We start from the raw sequence: 16802 nt of genomic DNA on the forward strand, positions 1-16802 counted from the left end.
CCAAAACCCATCCAAACATGAATTTACCTATTTTCGCCTGTATTATATTGTTATTTTCCTTTAAAACTCCAGAAGTAAACAACCCACAACCACCAGTGATGGCTTAAATTAACAAGGACATTTGAAATAGAATAGAAATAGAATAAAACATTATTACATTAAAACTGGGGCAGTAAAAACACACTTTTTGTGGTGACTTGTATTGCTTACTTGTTGACACTAGGGGGAGAGGGAACCACAGGAACCAGCTGGGTGCAGGCTTAAGCTTTGCCCAATCAGGGATCATTATATATCAGGTCACACCTTAGAATCTCTGCTATTGGACCAAAAAGTTTTCACCCCCGTGACTTTGATTGACAGGGCACGAGAGATGCGCAAAGCGGGTGCGCAGTCTGACGGATAATGACGTTAGCATTAGCACTGCGGGTAAACGTAACCTGGTCACGGATTATCTGGTCACGATGGATAAAATCGAACATGCCGGTGTTGTCGACCACATCTTCAGCTTTAACAAGAGGGTAAGCTTGTAATTTTATTCAGTGTTTTAGTGGGTCTATTATTGATCATTGTCCGTATTTTTCGGCACTCGAAAATGACTTCCGGGTTTGTTTGTGTTCAGTGAGCAGGCTTGTTTAAAACTTTGATGGGGTAAAAACTGCATTTTTGTTCTTTGCTTTTGTTTATATGACAGTATACGATTTTTTGGTGGTGAAAGAAGAGGTGTACAGATGGTACATATATGTTTAAATCACCTTCGTTGTTGACGTGACGTCGCTTGTGGGCTGCCGTAGTCTGATATTGTTTGAGACATTTTCAGTGACTGTGAAAAAACCGTAGCACCTAGAAACTTCATTTTTTTTCCTACATGTTGCAGAAAGTGTCCTTAAAAGGTCTGTGGTGGAGTTTTAATTACACCAGGCCTACTTTCGTTTGTATTAAGGACGCCCTGCATGTGTTATTAATTTGGGACGCCGGTGTCCCAACCACTAGGGGGCCTGCGTGAACAGGTTAAGCAGACGTTATATTCAGTGCTTTTATTTTGAAAGCGTCTCGCCAAGACCATAGGCCGAGACCTCATAAACTTCCGATGCTACGGATTTTACCGGCAGTGTGTCTGCAAGGCCAGAGTGTCTTCAATGCTAAAAGTGTGCCTAACTTACATGAAACGCCCTAGCACCTGGCTAATAAGGGGCACAAGGTTTGTTTTTGTTACCTTTTCATGCTATATTTATGTCCGGCTCGGGTTTAGTCGCCGTTGATAGTCTCATGTATGGAGCGTGTTGTGGTTAGCGGTAGCTATTCAGCTTAGTTAGCTTAGTGTTGGGACCCAGCCCATTCAAATTGGAGGACCTGACCACATGGCCTCCTTTGTCTCCCAAACAAAGGAAACCCTCTGAACTCAGCCTCCCAGCGTCCTTCACCTCTTCACACCTAGGTGTGAAACCTCCACTACTGACCCACCATTGGTCAGGTATGGCCCCAGGACCTGTGAGGTCACAGGCCATATAAAAGGAGAAGTGCCCTTCTCTTCTCTCTCTTCTCAGTGGTTCTCAGAAGGAGCTGCCGCTCCTCTGAGTTCCCTCTCTCTTCGCCCTCTTCTCTTCTTCACCTCAGAAGGAGCTGCCGCTCCTCTCAGCTCCTCACCTGGAGCTATTGCTACCGCTCTCAAACCTCTGTGAGGCCTGCACAAGGCAGACGCCTACACTGGAGCAACCCGTGGCAGCGACGCGAGTGCCTACCAACGGATTAAAGAACAAGAACCAGCTAGCACGACACAACGGTCTGCTAGTTGAGTCAACAAGGAACGGAGCCACAACGCCAAGCAGAGCAACCAACCAACTCTGCAAGGAGAAGGACTCTCCTCAACGGAACTCAAACGACACAGCCAGGACGGCTGTAGTTCACTGGACAGAGACACAATCACTGGACTTAACTTCCACAACAGGACCAGCAAAACCTGCAACCGCAGGAATCCCCACCAGCACCGGGAACTTCTCACCCTCACGTGACTTGGTAACGTAACTGGGCCTAGTTAGAATTACCTTGCACCTTGACTAAGCATAGAGTACTTCAACCATGCCAATGTATGTATTGATCGAAATCAGTTTAAATACTTGAGCTTTGTTGTTGTTGCTTTGTTGTTGTCAGCTATAGCCTCATATTTAGTGAACCTATGTTTAACATGCAACTTGAGTGTTGAACAAAGGACACACCTTTGTTCACCTCCCCCACATCACATGTGGTTGGTCTTAGAAGTCTCAGGACAAAAGGCCACCCTCCATCTTTTCCATTGTCTGAGGTCACACTTCACACCTCACAGACACATGGTCACCCACACTTAGTCACACTCTCACCAACACACACACACACACACACACACACACACACACACACACACACACACACATGTGTACATAGTGTATGTAGCTTGTCTTAGTTTCATGTTTTGTTATTCCATTTTCTAGATGTGTCCAATAAACTTCCTTGAAACTTTACTCGTCTGTTAATGTTGTACAATAGTGAGTATGCCAACCTCTACGCAGTAGAACTTCTAAATCCTTCAACTTTGCAGCTATTGATAATGTTATTTTGTTAATAATTATTAACTTAATCATTAAACAAGGTTCTATATTAATAGTTAGCACACCCTTATGAGACTGACCTTGATACATTGGCTGTCTGGTGCCCCGAGGTGGATTTAATAAAATTAAATCCCATTAATAATTTTTATAGTAATTATTAATATTTTGGTATTGATATTTTACTAATTTGATAGCCAATAACCCTCTTAATAATAACTTTACTCATAGTTGGTATAACCGCAACATAATGGTGCTTCCGTTGTGAGGCATCTAATAATCTTAATAACCTTTTCTTATAAGTTGTGCTAGAGCACAACATCAACTCGTTGGTTGTTTTATTAATGCAACAGGACGTACTTTGTCTGTTTGATGTGAGGTCTGGTAAGGTTAAAAACAGTTTATTGGATTTAAAACAAACGGTTAAAAATATTTATTTCATGGTAATACAGCACTCCATTTGGATATTGTCTTTTGATTAAAATAGATAAAAAGGGAGTAAACTTGCATGATTGTTTATGTGATAAAAGCAGTTAAAAATAATTTCATTTATGTAAAAGGAAAGGTAACTGTATTTTATTTTCTTCTTCTCATAGCTCTTACGGTGTGTCTGCAACTGAATACGGTCCACGGAATAAAGGAATGTGAACCATCAGTTTCATCATTTGTGACCATCATTTAGCTGGGGACGCTACACACTTGTTATTTTTTATTAGGCTATTATTAAAACAAGAAAGCTACAAAGGTTTTTCTTTTCTTTCTCTTTTTTCTTTTTTTTTTTTTACATTCTATGTCATTTTATTGTGTGTGGACATAAACAAAAATTTTATTTTGGTGTACCTGTGCAGGTAAAAAGTTATTTTGGTGCACATGGAGGCAAATGATTATTTAGGTTCTTCATTAGTTCATCAGTAACTACTGTAATGTTTGTGTACCTTACACAAAAATAGTAACTAATGACTAGGTAATGATTCAGTACTTATTACCTACTCATATTGATGTCTCACTTTACTATAAGGTGCACAAAAAGGGTAACTAATGATTCAGTAATGATTCAGTACTCATTACCTAGTCATTTTGATGTCTCACTTTACTATAAGGTACACAAAAGGGTAACTAATGATTCAGTAATGATTTAGTACTCATTACCTACTCATTTTGATTTCTCACTTTACTATAAGGTACACAGAAAGGGTAACTAATGATTCAGTACTCATTACCTACTCATTTTGATGTCTCACTTTACTATAAGGTACACGAAAAGGGTAACTAATGATTCAATACTCATTACCTAGTCATTTTGATGTCTCACTTTACTATAAGGTACACAAAAAGGGTAACTAATGATTCAGTAATGATTCAGTACTCATTACCGACTCATTTTGATGTCTCATTTTACCTTAAGGTACACAAAAAAGGTAACTAATGATTAAGCAATAGTTAGTTCCTCAGTAATTTGATTAGGAATTACTGAATAACTCGCCATTTACTAATATCAATCAATCAATCAATCTTTATTTATAGAGCACCTTTCATACATGGGAATGCAACACAAAGTGCTTTACACACATAGAAAAATAGAAACAGAAAACCAATTACAAGTAAAAACCCCTCCCTCCCACACCCCATACTGCACACACACACACACACACACACACACACACACACACACACACACACACACACACACACTCTCTCTCTCACTACTGACACTAGGGAGACATGGCATGACACTGAGGATTGAGGAAGCGCTATCTTTGGGGCCGTCCACACTGGGAGGAGTCGCAGGCCGTGCCACAGGGGGCACCAGCGCCCAGGCCCCCCGACCCCGACAGACCACAGCCAGCCGAGCCGAAGGGACCCAGGGACAGCGCCCCCAGCAGCAGCCCAGACACAGCTCCCAGCGTGGAAGACCCCCCTGAGGAAACACTGGAGTTAAAGCTAAAAACTAAAAACATAAGATAGGATAAAAACATTGAAAAAATTAGTTAACAGAGTAAACAGTTTAAAAAGATAAAAATATGTAAGATAATAAATAAAATAAGTAAAACAAGTAAAATTATTTAAGGTTAATAACATCTTTAAAAGCAAGATAGAAGCAGAAACATAAAATAAGATAGAACCATAAGAAGAATTTAAAATCTAGTTAAAAGCCTGACTAAAAAGGTGTGTTTTTAACCTTCCCTTAAAAATATCAACTGTCTCTGCGGTCCTGAGGCTCTCCGGCAGGCTGTTCCACAGGTGGGGGCCATAATAGCTAAATGCCGCCTCACCATGGGTTTTGGTTCTGGGTTTTGGTATGGATAAAAGGCCGGTGCCGGAGGACCTCAGGGTCCGCGAGGGTTGATATGGTAAAAGCAGGTCAGATAAATAAGAGGGCGCAAGGCCGTTAAGACATTTAAAAACTAGTAAAAGAACCTTGAAATCGATCCTGAAGCGTACGGGGAGCCAATGCAGCGACTCTAAAACTGGTGTAATATGCTCCCGCCCTCTGGTCCTCGTCAGCACTCGTGCAGCTGAGTTCTGTAATAATTGGGGATTCAAAATACTCTTTTTGGGAAGACCAGAGAGCAGGGCATTACAATAATCTAATCGACAGGTGATAAAAGCATGCATCAGCACCTCCGTACTGGCCTGAGAGAGAAACGGGCTGACTCTGGCTATGTTTTTAAGATGATAAAAACCTATTTTTGTCATATTTTTGATATGTGGAAGAAAATTCAGCTCAGAGTCAAAAATCACGCCCAGATTTTTTACTGACTGTGTTGGTTTAAGATCCTGTAGTTTTGGTAAAAGTTTCTCTCTCTGGCCTTCAGGACCAATGACTAAAACCTCAGTTTTGTCCTAGTTGAGCTGTAGGAAATTCACTGCCATCCATGACTTGCAGTTAAAAAGGGCATCAATTGACCGTGTGTCATCAGGAGACACGGCGATGTACAGTTGCGTATCGTCAGCATAACTATGGAAGCTGATGCCGTGCCTCCTGATGACGTCCCCAAGGGGCAGCATGTACAGATTAAAAAGAAGTGGACCTAAAATTGACCCTTGGGGAACCCCACATCCAATTTCATGGATTTCTGAGGAACATGTATCCATACTTACATAAAAGCATCGGTCTGTGAGATAAGAACAAAACCAGTTAAAAACAGTACCAGAGAGGCCCACCAGGTGTCTAAGCCTATTTAATAAAATGTAATGGTCTACTGTATCAAATAATAGTGAGTTCCTCATTCATTCCAAATTTGTTTCATAGATAACTACTCTAAATTTTGTGCACCTCAAACAACTTTACTGTGAACCACGGTGTGATCAGTATACAGTACTACACAGCCCCATGATACATTCATTTAGCCTACCAAACATGTGACAAACTATCATATTTATTTCGAAGGCAACATGGATGGTCATATTGATGTGTATGTGGTCTGAAATTATTGAATAAAATCTTCTCAAGAATCCTGCTGTCTGTGGTTTTTTTAAGGAACTACTAATGTAAAGATTATAGCTGCTGCGCAGCAATGGGTCGGGTCCAGGCTAATTTTGGCAAATTTAGGAAAATTCTGAGCAACAAACAGGAGAATAGGAAGACAGGACAGTTGACCTTATAATGTTCAATTTGCACCAGTTGAGGATTGAACCCACAACCTTGGGAACCAAAGACCGTTGTCTATCGCACTGAGCTAATTGACAAGTGGCAGTTTAACAGTGGCTTCACAAATTGAGTAAACCATTCACTGTCGTGCAGGCAGATTGGAAACCACAGTAAAAAGAAAAATCTGTTTTTGAGGTAAAATTCTGATATGTATTTGTCAAACATCTACTATGAGTCTAAGATGTTAGGAGCCTTCGCACATGGTCCAGTCCAAGCTATTTGTTTTTTTTTTAATTTAGAGTCTTGTATTTCATGTTGAGGACATCTGACATTTTGATCTGTCATCATCATCATCACCCTTGCTGGGTCTCGAACTCACAATCTCTGACACCAAGAACCAGCTCCTAACTCGCTGAGCTAATTAGCTGGTAGTGAGACCTGGGGCCTCATTTATCATTGTGGATACACCTTTTTTTACACCATTTTTCCCCCGTTTTGTGCGTACGCACTTTTCTCCGCCAAATTTGGGATCAATCAAGCCAAAACCTGATGGGGAAAAGTGCGGACATTTACACCCATTTTGACCCTACGTAGACACACGTGAGAAAAAAAAAAAAAAAAAATTTAATAAGTGTGATTAATTTTTTTAACGCGTTAATTTTTGTGTAATTAATTAATCGTAATTAATGCGTTAAAGTCCCGGCCCTAATATATATATATATATTATACAATAATAGTGTATCTGAAAGGAATTGATGATTTTCTGTTAAATAAGAGAAAGGTTAAGGGTCCCCCTTTCCCATTATCACAAAAATCCAATTTCCGCCTAAATTACAACTATGTTTTCAGGTTCATTTTTCATGATTTTTTGGAAGTGAATTAATTTCTGACTGACTGGTGATGTAGGCCAGATACCTGGTTCATAGCTCAGCAAATATGAATGGGAAAAGAGTGAGCATTCTCAAGTGATGGGCTTTTTTGTCATCTTTCCATTAGGCGGACTGGCCTAATTTGTCTGTTTTACAGAGATTGGGGTAGTTCTAAATAATACCCCCAAAAACAAATTTTGCCCCAAAATAAAAGTTCATAACATTCCATTTCATGAATAGGAGACCCTAAAGATTAACCTAGTTCTACCTCGGGTAGGGGTATCTCAAAAACTAAAGCCTTTTTTGAGGACTTGCTGCTAGACTAAATGTGCATGTACAGCGCTTACATCAACTGTTTTCATCTGCTAACCCTAACCCTCTCCCTAACCACACTGATGTTTAGTTAGGTTGACATGTCAAAACTGTTTCAACATTCGTGTTAATAGGAATACCATTGTAATTGATTAAACAATTGTAAACGATTGTTTCAATATTAGTTGAGGGTGGGAACTGATGAAGAATCAACATCAGAGTTTAACCTTGATTCACTAATGGTAATGACAATGGAATGTTGATATAACACTGTTTCTGTGATGCTTTGCTATCTGATCAGGTATAAAAGGAGTAGGACAGGATGAATATCCACCTCTCTCAACAACCTGCTTGTTTGTTCCTCCTCCTGTGTCAGATACCACTACAGGTAAGTGAACATTTGGTGGTTTACCACCTATCAACTGAAAATCATACATAATAATACATACATTGTTCTCTTAAATCATTCAGGCTTACAATTACTGAGATCACTACACTGCTGCAAAAGACTGCACAGTCAGCCTGTTTTGTTGTCTTTCCACAGATGGCGTCACATTTTCAGGTGGTTTTCCTCCTCTGTGTCACTGGTGGACTGTTGTTTGAAGGAGCTGTGAGTAAAACTCTCTGATCCCCAGTTACAATGAAAACAAAGAGTGCTAAAGAACATGACCCTGACTTTACTTCCAGTTGCATGTGTAGTGAACAGCGAGGTGAGAAAATCACTCACAGAATTAAATATCTTAAGGGTTTGAGTTAGTAGTGTAAATTTTGAGTTTATTCAACAAAGACCATGTCCTCCCTTAAAGCAGATAACAGCAGCACGGCCGTTTCGGCTAATGCTGTGTTCAAGGCAGGCTTTTGAAACCGTAAGTTACAGCTTCAAGTCACAACTACGACTTGGTAGCGTTCCAGGTAACCCGTAGCTCGTGTTTTTACCGTCCTGTTGTCTGTGAAAGTTCCCTATAACGGCCACTCGTAACTTCCGACCCGTGAACTCGTACCAGATCGAACTGGTATGACTTCACAGGAAGGAAAAACACAAAGTACGAGTTTCCTTGAACGCACCATGAGTTAGCAGCCCCCGCCCTTGTCAGGCATCAATTGGTCCTCGTGCTACGTCACCACATTCACGCGCATCCCTTGGCTGCACACACAGCCCTTCATGCCGTTCTCTCCCCTCATTGGATAACACTTGTATCCCACAAGGAAAATTTTCTCCTCGGGTTACAGCAGAGCAGAGTGACGGAGAGACTCGTGTTTAGGCTGAAATACTTCATGTAAGTGATTGCTGACGGAAAATAGGACTATTTAGGACTTATATTAACAAAAACATTCCACTGATATCTGCTTTAAATTAATACATGGAATGTATATACAGTATGTGATCATACTTTTACTTGAGCTCTAATTACTTTTGCATTGGTTTAATGCAGTGAAATCATAATCTGGCAAAATGTAATGTCTGAATCAAAGGAGCTGTCTCACCATACCATCATAACACCATGTGTTATAAATGCCTGGTGTTTCTTCAAAGAAATAATTTAAATTATCATATTTCACTGAAAATGACTTTTCTATTAGCCCTAGATTAATTAATGGTGCCTGAATGCAAAAGCAGCATTGCACAACTGCTCATCTCCATGAACCAGCTCCTAAACCAGATTCATTCAATTATGTTAAAGACTGAGAAAAGCACTGAAACTGATTCTGTTGCTTTTCTTGAAGAAATGCTCACCAGTTAAACAGACATCATATTAGTCTCAGCCCAGAGGGACTGCTGATACTGATATTATCAATCTGCTCTCTATGTTCTCAGACGTCCATCTCCAATCAAGTCAATGTACCGGGTTTGTAGCTGCTTTTTCACTGGAGGACTTACGGTGGATTTACAATTATGCTACATGGCAGAAGTTTACTTTGTGTGTTTTGTTATATTAATTATTATTATTATTTATCACTTTGTATGTTTACATTGTTTGTGTCATGTGCTTAATGATGTTAACAAATCTGGGTTTCCTGAAGAGCCACAGCAAACACTGGGCCACATTTGGCACAGAGGCTGTCAGAAATATCATCATACTTTGGGCTCTATTTTCGTAAACTAGTGCAGGCGCAGCGGATCAGGCCTGCGCCTCGCCTTCGCTTCGCCAACTAGGCGTGTCCAGGAGCAGTTTGCAATTTTCCTTCGAGGCGCAGCGGGGCGCATCCCGCCTTCTTCCCTCCCACCGGCGCAAATGGCATAGCGGGAGGAGAGAAGGCGTGGAGTGGGTTTGACACAGCCGAGTCAGATCTTCACCAATCAAATGAGCTCCTCTCCTCGCCTTTAAATCCGCGCCTCACAGGCAGGTTTCCACAGTTCCAGGCACATTTAAATGGAATTAATAATCACAATAACCCCTATCGGAATCAGCACATACACGTTTATCTATATCGATTGTCCCTCACACTGATGACAGATCAAAGGCTGTCGGCACGCTTAATGGAAACTCGACCTGACTGAATTAACACAGATGAAAGATGAGGATGGATTACTGCTGTGTTGACACTACACACTGTGCCGTTGCAATGATCTGCTATATTTAAAGAGTTCATTTGCAAAAGCAGATAAGTGCCATTTTGAAAAAAATGAGCTGAGGCTTTGTAATTTTTCTTTGCATAGTGTTGTTTTCAATAAAACTTTATTTTTTTGAGATATGTCTGTTTTGTTACATCTCAAAGTCACTCAACTTTGGTTTGACTGATATCACCTTATGTAAATAAAAAATAAAAAATGAAGATTCTAGAATTAAAAAAAAAAAAACGGAGTTTGTGCTTTTGCAAATGAACTCTTCATTTATTTATTTACTTATTGATTTATTGAGCCGCATCGTCACGCAACGGGGGCTGTGACCGGCCGCCCCCGCCCCAGAGCACTCATCGCCGGCCAGTCACACAGCAGTGTCACGGAGCTGCTCCGCTGCAGCCAGAGACCCACACCGCTGCTCTCCAAGCTGCCACACCCCCCAGATTTGCCTACAAATATATTTATTTAGCCGTAGAAATGATTTGGGAGACGCCACACTGCAGAGAACCGGTAAAATGAGCCGATTGCCACTTGACACAAAAGTGCGTTTTTCTCTGAAACTAGAGCGGGAGCTCCGTTTTTGGAGAAACCCAGCTCTCTTCTTCTACTTCGTACTCACGAACGAAACGGCGGAAAAACTCGCCGTTTTTTTGAGGAGCACGTTGGAAAGTCACTCTTCAACCACGTGAAAACCATTTGTTTCTAGGTGATGTACAGAGTTCGGTTCAACGTGAGATAAAAGGTAAACAAATAGCCAAAAACATGTGGTCCTGAGCGGATGTGCTGAGGAATTAGTGTGGTCGCGAAAGAGTTAATAAAGACACTCATATTTAGTAACCTATATTTAAACCAGTGTGCACAGATCACAACATAAACAAACAGCTGTGCGTAAAGGAGGCATCACGGAGCGTCTCCCTTTTTCTTTTTTCTTTAGAATTTACCTGAGATGGAGATGTTAATATCTGCTCACTATCTGATGCCGAGGCTGATTGTGGTTTGCTGTGAGAGATGATAGTTTATTTGTTTTCAGTTTTATTTGTTATGGTCGCGTGACGATGCGGCGCTGGCCCCTAATAAATCAATAAGTAAATAAATAAATAAATAGCTGATAATCTGCAACGGCACAGTGTGTAGTGTCAACACCTGCTCTTGGGACATCCACGGCTGCTTTTTTGTCCCATTCCCTCCGTGGTTTCATCTGTGTTAATTCAGTCAGGCTGAGTTTCCATTACGCATGCCGACAGCCTTTGATCTGTCATCAGTGTGACGGAACAATCGATATAGATATACGTGTATGTGCTGATTCAGATACAATAAATAGGGGTTATTGTGATGATTATTATTATTATTATGATGATTATTATTATTATTATTATTAATTGCATTTAAATGTGCCTGGGACTGTGGAAATCTGCCTGTGAGGTCTTGGTGATGTGTACGCACTGCGCGCTGGGCAGTCAAATTACCACTGCTCTGGCTGCGCTTCGCCTTGCGCTGACATTAGACCAGGTTGGAGCTGGCGAGCTTTCGAGCTATCTGTAACAAATTGTCACTGTGCCACGGTGAATCTGTGGACACCTCCCCCTGCTGCGCGACCACTCCCATCTCGGCGCACAGCAGTCTGCCAATTTACCGAATCCGCTGCGCACGTTGTTGCACTGGAGGAAAATGCCACTGCGCCAGCTGCGTCAGGGCTCGCCTTGCTGCGCCACCCTGAGTTGCACCAGGAAAATAGGGCCCCTAGTGTTAAATGTAAATGTCTAAATGAAAGCTGACACATTTTAATCACAGTAGTAGTAGTGTTTTGTATTTCTAAGAATCACCTCTGTGATAATCTGTGAAATATTTACAATGAATAGACATTATACATAAATTACTCTGTAAAAAATGAGAGTTGTTAGCTTTCCTCTACCTAAATGAGATTTATTTTCAACCCACCATAATTATCTAACTATCTAACTGTGTTACAGTTCCTGGCTGTCCCCGTCGTTGGACTGTGTTTGGCTCTCGCTGTTTCATGTTCATAGCCTATCCCACGGATGCGGCTAATGCAGAGGTATTAGAACAATATGATCAGTAACTCTGTTGTGGCTTTAAAACTGTTGATGTCTTGACGACTATGTCACTAGGCTTTGCTAAAAAATTCTGTTTTACACCATAAAGCACTTTGTGAACAGTTTTCTTGGGATGTTGTTTGTTTTGTTCCTGGCACCAGATCTAGGGTTACACAAGTCAGTAAGCACTGTGTTACCATGACAGCTTTAAGGATCTGGGGCTAAACAGCATGTATTATAGGAATTATAATTTTATATGATCCATGTATTTATTATAGGCTCTTCTAATACATCCATGTCCCACAGAGACAGAGCTGCACAGCTCTGCTTGTGCAATAGCACCATCTACTGACATAAATGTGTATTTTTTAAATACAGAACAATGTGTAGTGTTGTGTGTTTGTGTGCTATGTTAGAATGGTTCAAGTACTTCAGGGGGGCTGTTTACATTAAGAAACCATACGCAGCATTTTCCAACTCACTACAGTTTCATCGTTTTCTGCTAGTTTAAGGCGATGCCTGTGTGTTTGCTGTTTAGACCCAGGTTGTATTTCTCTCATTTCATTATCTTGGTCATCAGCGCATCTGCATCAAAATGGGTGGGAACTTAGCCTCCATCCACAGCGCTGAGGAAAACAAGTTTGTCAGGGACCTGATTCGGAAAAGGAGGGGCTCTGATAGATTTACCTGGATTGGAGGCCATGACGGTGTAAAGGTGAGACATTTAAACACAAAGGATCTGATGTGCCCTGTGCTTAAAGAGGTAACCTGTGCTTTCTCTTCCAGGACTTCGCTTGGATGTGGACTGATGGCTCAAAGTTTGACTACAAAGCCTGGATTAAAGGGCAGCCCGACAACTATAGACGTTCAGAACACTGTGTGGAGACTAATGTTCATGGTATTTATGATTTCTTGACCTTTTACTGGTGATTTGTGTTCTCTGAAGGGGACTTGATTTCTGGAGCCTTATGACAATGGACAGATCATAACATGTGTTAAGAACAACCAGTAAGTTCATACAGAGTCAGATAATGACTGCTGACTCTGCCCTGTTCAGAGATCAGTCATGTTTGATGTCCAGGTGGATGCCAACAGGTATCTGCAAGTGTGCACCACCTGAGTCTGATGTTGTCCCTGTGTCAGCATGGGTTCTGTCCAGGTTCAGTCCAAACACATGATGCACAGTAGGCTGACTGTTTGTCCACAGCTCTCCCTGTCTCTGTCTCTGTCTCTGTCTCTCTGCTCTGTGTGGTGACCTGTCCACGGTCCTCAGCCTATGTCAGCTGGGATTGGCTCCAGCCCACTCGACCCTGCACATGTGGTCTGATTGAACACACCAGACCCTTTGTCAACAGCTCTCTCATGGCTGCATCTCCATGACAGCACAGCAAATGAATCCTGGGAAAATGCATCTATCAGTTCAATATGATCCATCTTTTGCTAATAGATCCTTTAAAAAGAAAATTTAAGAAATATTTACTGTAAATAATCTCTCTCTTCTTCTTACAGGTCCGTTCTGGAACGATCAGAGATGCTCCGCCAGAAGACCTTTCGTCTGTGCCAAACCTTTGGGACTGACAGTGTACCTCGCTGACTGATCATCACATCAGACTTCAGTGACAGCAGTGTGAACTTACTCACACACAATGTCTTCTCCTGAATTTATGATCAAATTAATCAGTTCACAGCTAATCACAGCACAGTCTTGTTTTGGATTTGTGTGTTCAGTAATTTTGTCAGGGGACATCAGGGATATAAAATCAATCTATAACTACAGGCAGGTCAGAGATTTGACCTGGTCTTGTCCTCTTTCTCTTTCTTCCCTTCATTTCATTGGTTCTTGTTCTTTGTTCCTCAGTGGTGGTGGAGTGTTGGATTTTGATCCTTCAGTATGAACTGTATTTCTGCTAAATCCAACAACTTTTGAAATAAACAGACAGAGCATCAAGCAGTAGTCATGTCCATTTACTGTCATTGCATATATTACCCTCCTGACCTAGGGGTATCAGGGAGGGTCGCGATGGCCTCTGCCGCCACGGTCAGTAGCTGTATGTAAACACAAAGAGGCAGAATGACATCAGCTTCTGTTTAGCAGGACTGCAGAATTTATTCTCATAAAGTCAAACACGCATGTTATTAATTATCACAAGCCGTAATAAAACGTGACACAATTAATCACATCAAAACAAAACAAAACAAACCCCTTTGTTTACATTTTACATTGTACCGTTTAGCTACATGCTAGCAGTTAGCAACCGACATCCGAACACGGACCTTAAAACAGTTAAAACACACAATTACTCAGTTTTAACTCTCTGTCTCTTACAAAAATAACTTCGATACTCATTACCCTTGTTTTGGGACACCAACATGTACACTAGAAGAAGTTAAACCCACCTGTATGTAAACACAAAGAGGCAGAACGACATCGGCTTCTGTTTAGTCTGCCTCTAAGGCAGAGGTCTTCAACAGGGGGTCCGCGACCCCTAGGGGGTCCGCGGAGGTACTGCAGGGGGGTCGCGAAAGTTTTGGTTGAGGGAAAAGAAATATGACAAAAGATATGGAAGTTATGAAAAAAAGATCCATAGGGGCGTTCCCTGCTGCTGTACATCGGATTTTTACATACAAGTCCTCTGTTTTCCTATAATATAGGTGTCAGGGAGCCTTTGTATTGTATCTGATACAAACACTGCGCACCGTCTCTCTCTCACTCTCTCTCGCTCACTCCCCCCCCCCCCCTCCTCTAAAATCAGCCCGATGGCGGGCGCGCGCACACACACACACACACACCGCTGTCAGTGGTGTTGTGTGACACTCGGTCCCTGAACCGTCGGCTACACAACGATGGGACTTTAGTTTTCATTCACTCGTTAATTAACACACACACTCATACGATGGTGACATTAACGCGCGCCGCCACGTCTGCTCATAGCGCAGCAGTAATGAAGCAGCGTCAGGCCGTGACACCGTCACTGAAACGCTCTGTGGAACCGAGACATGACACGGCGGCCCGGTGTAAATGTTCCCAGAATCAGCTCCAATGACCGCGGCGCTGACGGTTGGAGGTGAGTCACGAGTCTTGGTAGAGCACGGCCGCTGCAGCGACCCTCTGACAGTCCCATTGCTGCGTGTCAATCCCCCCTCTCACTTTCTCTCCGCGCCCCCGTCTCTCTCCAGCTGCCCTTTCAAAATAAATGCATAAAAAGCCAGAGAAAAAAACAGTAGGGGAAACACTGCTTTGTTTTCTCTGTCTTTTTATGGTTTAGTAATTCTTTCATTGGTGCAGTAGCAGCATTCAGTTACCACAAGCATAGTTGTGACCTGTTGTGATCATGGCATGGCATATATTTTTTATATAAGTCCCTTTGACTAAACTCCTAAAAAAAAGCGTGATTTATAGTCGAGAATATGGCACTTTTGGCATATGGCACCAGGGCCGTTGCTAGGAATTCTGGGCCCCCTGAAAGAATACTAAAGTGGGCCCCTGCCCCCTGACTTTTCCACTTTTTTTCATAGACTACGTATGTATTATCATTTCCTGGCAATACAGGACTCGTTAAATATAAAACACAATTTTATACAATATATATACATATATATATACAATATATGACTGTGTGTAGCGCTTGTGTAAATGTAGGAATGCAAATAAATACTGCTTGTCACTGCTGAAAATTACAATTTTAATCCGTAATACTCTCTCTCATGTTCAAAATATGCCGACGCCTTTGAAACTCGTAATTTAAACATGACAAACAATTAGAAATATTTGGAGAGAGAGACGTTTTAGGGATCGGACACGCACAAACACGTCAAGGCTCCATCTAATGATGATAATAATCTGATATAAAACCGGAAAAAACTTTTTTGTCTTGCTACAGTATACGCTCGGTGGGCGCACACTTCACCCTGCGCAGCAGCGCAGTCGGCACCGGTTTGGATTAGTCTAGTAGGAAGAGGGGGGTATCATGCACCCCCCGGAAATATACTTCTAACCAGTGTTTCTAGATTGGAAAAAATGTGTAGAAAATGATGAGCTATGTTAAAAAGTTGTCAGAATGTCCCGTGTATCATTTTTATGCAAATTAGTGCCGCCATTATCAAAAAAACCTAATTTCATTATATCTCAGCCAATATTGCAGATATCTGAACAAATAAGGTGTCTAGACCCATGTTTTGGGGGTCAGAGATCACAATAAAACTATTCATAAAGTGATCACATGTTGGTGGCATGCTAGTAAGCAAACCTAACCCTTTTACCAATTACAAGACGCCAATATTGGAGATACCAAATAAGGTGTCTAGACAGAGGTTGTTGTGTGTTTAACCAAGGTTTATTTGGATCAAACATCATAATAGAACTCTTGTTGATGTGACCACTCTTCTCTTTCCCATGCCAGATAAACAGTCAAGTAAATGGTTCTCCACTATGCATCACTCATCATCGTTTTCACTGAAATCATCAGAGTTAAACCAACACTAAGGAACTTTTCAACCTTCATAAAATATTTTCATAACTTTTGTGATGATACATCGACTTACAACAGGTTGAATGACACCTCTGTCATGGCCTGAGGGGGTCTGTATCATTATGGTCTGTATCTCTTTCTCTGGCACTAAGCAACTTTGAGGAGCATGGTAGGAACCCTGCTCTCACTTACGTTTCACTTTCACTTTTGCGAGTCACAACAAGGAGGGAACAGGCAAAACGGCACTTTAGCAATGGATTATGTTTGTGTTTTCACTTTGAAATGATCCACTGGAAACAGAAACTTAGTTTTGATGTCTTCTGTTAATTTTAATGCAGGATATTTACAGGGCTTCACGCTAGTG

At 41.5% G+C, this 16802-nt stretch overlaps 2 protein-coding genes and 1 long non-coding RNA gene across 3 annotated transcripts in view; 2 read left to right on the forward strand and 1 right to left on the reverse strand.

The window, feature by feature from the left end:
- LOC146984046 (uncharacterized) overlaps nt 1-13917 on the forward strand; it is a 46208-nt gene extending 32291 nt beyond the window's left edge. The window contains exon 2 of the long non-coding RNA XR_015036133.1: nt 13668-13917. This is a non-coding gene — a long non-coding RNA (uncharacterized LOC146984046). The remainder of the gene's footprint in view (nt 1-13667) is intronic.
- Nucleotides 1-16802, forward strand: part of LOC146984045 (galactose-specific lectin nattectin-like) — a 170951-nt gene that overhangs the window by 40363 nt on the left and 113786 nt on the right. The window lies entirely within an intron of this gene.
- acss2 (acyl-CoA synthetase short chain family member 2) overlaps nt 1-16802 on the reverse strand; it is a 223175-nt gene that overhangs the window by 30407 nt on the left and 175966 nt on the right. The gene's annotated exons all lie outside the window — the stretch shown is intronic.

Source organism: Trachurus japonicus, chromosome 7 (genome assembly GCF_045865225.1).
Source record: "Trachurus japonicus isolate A0001 chromosome 7, Traja_1.0".
Taxonomy (NCBI): domain Eukaryota; kingdom Metazoa; phylum Chordata; class Actinopteri; order Carangiformes; family Carangidae; genus Trachurus; species Trachurus japonicus.